Consider the following 5,427-nt stretch of genomic DNA (forward strand, 5'->3'; position numbering starts at 1 on the left):
CATACAAAAATCAACTAAAACATATGAATCTATTTTCCCTAAAAAAGCCTAGACTCAGGGTTGATACAAGTTTTTAAAATTCTAAAGGGAATTAACAACATCAAAAGTGACAAAAAAAAAATTTGCACTGAATGCAAATGAAACAAGAAATAATGGTCTCAAACTGTCAGGAAAGAGATTTAATTTAGAAGTGGGTAGAAACAACTTCCCCAACCTTGTGGTGAATGAAAAGAATAAACTTAATGCAGAGGCAGTGCAATGTAATACAGTTCGAAATTTTAAGATTCATTTAGATAAGCACCTAAGAGATATGCTGTAATTCCTCTCATTTTTCCTATTGTTATTATTTATTTAGTTATTATCTATGCTACGTTTTGTTATCTATTTATGTATTATCTATTATAGATCATTATTATTTTTGTTTATTTATTATTCATCATTATCTATTAATTTATTTCATTCATTCATCTACTTCTTTATTCATTTATTTATTTATTTATTTATTTTATTTTGTTTTTTCGCATCAGACCCCGTTAAGGACCAGAAGATATTTTGTCGGCATGGTCTTCTTTTGTAATCCTTTGTGAAAATTGTAAGTAAATTTGCTATAAGTTGCCGTATGTAAATATCTGCTTGACATTTTTTTCAGGCAGATTTTACATACGGCAAGTAACTTGTAGCAATATTGTATATACAAATTAGCATTTGTATACATGTAAGAGATGCAAGTAATGCGTAATTAGAAGTGTGTATGTGTGTACGTGCGTGTGTCAACCTGTTCTCGAAGTTCCAGGAAGGAATCGTAAATTACCATTTCTGTTTACTTATTTAATTATCATTTCAATTATTGTAATGTATAAGTAGAATGAATGTAAATAGATTATCCTTGTTACTTATACCAATTTAACGTATTATTTTGTGTGTCCGTTGCTTTCTGTATGAAAGGGAATAAATGAAACAAAATGAGAAAATGGTAACAGTAGAAATATGCCCAGTGGAAAGAGATGCGCAGTGACGCGCAAGCAATCAGTTGTGAGCGGGTTACCCTAGTGAGAGGTTTTGAATGAGAGGTGTGTACAAATTCAGTGATCCAATAAACTGTGACCCGGAACTCTAATATCTTTCGTTACTAACCTACGTTGAGTCATAAACAACACCCAACATATGGTAGCTACGAACATTAGCTACGATAAATGAATTCTTACCCACCCACCCACACCCATTGTACGCAAACTCTTCAACGCTGTGTCCGACGCTTCTGACGACGTTAACTGCTTTCCAACTTACGGCAAGTTACCTGCCTTCCATCCTGATTGACTAATACTCGCCTGCAACAACGTTCTCTTCCATCTCTAGAGAACGTCTCCGATATCTTCTCTAGGGTCACTTCCGCCTCCACAACCACGTTTACCAAGTGTGAACTGTGCAACAGCCCCCAGCAAGCAGTACCCATTTCCTGTTTATCGCATCTGCGTCATCTCCTCCACCACTCTCACTCCATCTCCCTCCCTTCGTCTAGCAGTGGCAGGAAGTCGCCTGTCAATCATCGGTCCCCGTGGGTCTATTTTCTACCCACCCTACGTCCTCGTGTGCCCTAGTTTATGCACGCCATCAGCCCGGATCCTACTGCACTCATCGAGTTCCGCAGTTTCACCGGTCTTCTCCCCTGCTCACCGGAGTTCACCGGTTCCGTGAGATCGCCTTCCTTTCAAGATTGACATTCTGTGCTGTGAACTTGACTGTTAGTGTTTCTTGTGATAGTGTTTATTGTGATTCCAGTATCTAAAAATATAACATATTTCCAATTCTTTTATACACATTATAATTACATATATAATTAAGATTGTATCTCCTCTCTGTATCTTTTTAATTCCTTCCACTTTTTGCAGCTAAGATATTCTTTGTGTGTTTTCCATCTTCAGTGTGTTTCTCCTTCTCCTTCGATACTACCTGCTTCTTCAACACTTCTTCCTACTATTTTCAAGGTAAGTGGAAAATTTTTTGACACTACACACCCTTTCCTGCATGCCTAAATTCTCTCGATATCCTCTTCCTAGTCCCAAATTCCCTCGTCATTCAATCCACTTCTCTCCACGCACTCCACCATTCTTTAACCGTTCACTCCCTTTATCCCCTGAGTCACCTCCTCCACTACCTTCATCCCCAGAGTCAATACCTCTACTACCTATATCCCGAATGTCTCAAACTCCACCTTCGAGTCCTCCTACCATCGCTTCCTCGTCCACCCATCCTCCCATTCCACAACAAATGACTATAGTACATGAAACTGTCGACGTGACCAAGTTTACGGGCTACAACATTCCCACCCACACGGCTATTGACCGCAGAAAATGCGCTACAGATCAGGAGAAAATAGCAATTCATTCCTTCATTCCAATGCATTCACAGCCTGCACAAATTATGCTGACTATGTTACCCAATTCAAACGTACCTTTGGAGAACGCGATACCCTGGGTTCCCTCACTCCTCTTTATAACCTTGCTCTCAAATCAAACTCTCCTGCTTACGTGCGAAAAAAGAAAACATTAAAACTCGCATCTAACCTTAAGTCCGAACTTAAATCAGCTCTCACATCTTCCGACTGGCTTGAAGCTGGTGACAAAATCTCCCTTGCCAATGTTGTTTCCCTCATTTTCTACTTTCGATTTCTTTCTCTTCTCCATCTGGACACCTTAGCCAAAACTTCGTCCGTGAAGTTCACTCCAGGTATAACCTTAACGGATTTCTCTAATAAAATTAATGATTCATCCAAGTCAGTCCCTGTCACCAAACCTACCTTCCCTATTGTTCATATTTCCAAACCTTCATTTCGTTATAAACACACTTCTCGCGCCTGGTCCAACTCTCGCCCTAGACAAAGATCGTCCTCCCGTAACCCTGTCATCTATTTACTTCTGTCTGAAACAGGGATACTATGCCAACCGTTGGGCTCTCCGTCTTAACCCTCCTCCCGATAAACAATGCCCTATTTATGGCCTTTGTTTTCACACTGTTACAGAGTGTCGTGTTTTCAACTCCACTCATTCTAATAATCCCTTCCCTCCCCGTCAGACTTCCCTTTCTTCTTCTCCTAAATGACTATCTCCCTCTGTTTCTCTCAAGACTCCCCCTCCTAACATTCATGTTCCATCCCCATGTCCCTTCCCGTTTGTACTCTTTCTAACTCTAACACATGGTCACTTGCTCTTTCCATTCCTTCTACTGTACATAACATCCCTATATCTCTCGTCATAGATACTGGATCCCCTATGAATATTATATCTTCTTCAACCTTCCTCAAAATCCGCTCCTGCTATAAGCGTGTCACCTTCTTGGAACCCTCCGACTTACAATTTATTAACGTAGATGGTGTTCCATTTCCAGTTCTAGGTAAGATCCATCTTCCAATCAGTCTCACTACTGAGAGTCCAGACATTCAAACTCCCCTTTATGTGGCCGATGTACAGTTTCCTGCAGATGTGCTTCTAGGTCTACACACCATGCAGCCATATGGCATTGTCGTCTACCCCACATATCATGGCATTGCTTATGGTAGTCATTTAATTCCTGCCCTCCCTCTGGCGACTACCCCTACACCACTTCCTACAGTTCCTAGTTCTGAGCAATCCCCCTCCCCTCAACAAAGCATGCCAGTTGTTTCTGTTCCCACTATTGCTGCTACTGCTCCTCCCCCCCTCCCCCTGACCATGTTCAGTCACCTCAAAAGGATATTACTTCCACCCTGCCTGCTCTACATTTCACTTCACAGGACACTGTACAGCCGTCGTCTGAACCTTCCATTCAGACTTCAATCCCTCCTTCCAGTGAACCTGCCTTGACCAAATCTTCTAACCGTACGAAGTGAATGCGTTCTTCTCGCATGTCAAAATCTAGAAAACGGAATACCAAATGCCCTTCCCCTTCTTCAGAATTCTCTCCAACGGAGCAACATTTCTCTTCTCCCTTAGATGAACTGATAATTACCTCCTCCCCTGTCTCCAATGTACTTTCCACCATGTATCGTACTACTCATGCAGTGTTAACAACACCCGTGACTCTACTACCACATGTGTATTGCAAAGTGCAGCTTCGCATTTTCCGAGCTCAGGAATGCGATGTTCTCTGTATGTCAGAATCCACCCATGTCAATGGTATATCGCTAAATTCAGCCTTATGCACTACCACCAAGAAAGGTCAACTTCTTTTCTAGTTGCCAGTGACACTAATGCCCCCTTTCATCTCAAATTTGGTACAAACTTATGTGATTTTCTAGTGTATCCTGCAAGAGTACAAGTCATCGATGACCACAGTCCTTCTTTGCCAGTTTGTACCATTAACTCCGATGTGCCTCATGCACAGGTTCCTATTGATGCATCTCACTTCAATTCCCTTGTATTCATGCAGCTCAAAGATCCGACCCAATGTGGAAACGTCTGATATTTTCTCTCGAGTCAGGAGAAACATCAGACCTTACAGACTTCCCCACCTCCTTGGAACACTTCAGACTCGTATATGACGTTCTTTACCACCAAACCACGCTTTCCAACAAGTATGAAACAAGCAGACTTGTACAACAACTCGTAGTTCCTTTTGACTTAGCACCTGAAGTTCTGTTCTTTTTACATGATTCTCCACTTGCTGCAATTCCAGGTAAAGACAAATGCTTAACACAGGCCAGACTTTAGTACTTTTGGCTTACTATGAAAAAATATATTCATACCTACATTGACTCCTGCCATTTTTGTGCTATCCATAAAGGTCATATTCACAGTAAAACTCCCATTTTGACATATCCAATACCTAGCAAACCCTTTGATATGATTGCGATTGACCTTCTCAAGTTTCCACTCACTTCTAGTGGAAATCAGTACCTGTTTGTGTGTAAAGACCATTTTTCCAGATTCTGTATCCTTGAACCTGTTCCGGACAAGACTGCTAAAACGATTGCAAAGACCTTCATTGACAAAATCATTTGCCCCTTCACTACTCCCAAAACCCTTCTCTCTGACAATGGAACGGAATTCAACAATGAGATTCTTTTAAATATTTGAAAATCCTTTCAGATAACAAAATGTAATATCGTTGCTTACCACCCCAGTTCAAATGGCCTTGTCGAATGCCAAAACAGAAAGATTCTCAATGTTCTCCGACACCGCTTTCGACCTTCATCTCTCCTGGGATCACCCTGCCCCTATGATTCAGTCTTGCCTTAACAGTGCCATCAATAGGTCCATATCGGAGTCGCTATACTTTGTTATCTTTGCTTCAGACAAGCGACTTCCATATGACCTTCTTGCTTCAGATATAGGCCCTATTTACAACCTTGATGACTTTGTAAAGGTTTTACTTGCCAACTTCAGCATTCTCTTCAAGAGAATTACTCAGTCTCTCTCTCGCCAAAGACGCGATACCCCGTTTTCATGATAA

Source organism: Oratosquilla oratoria, chromosome 34 (assembly GCF_046742065.1).
Source record: "Oratosquilla oratoria isolate Oo_2021 chromosome 34, ASM4674206v1, whole genome shotgun sequence".
In the NCBI taxonomy this organism is placed as follows: Eukaryota; Metazoa; Arthropoda; class Malacostraca; order Stomatopoda; family Squillidae; genus Oratosquilla; species Oratosquilla oratoria.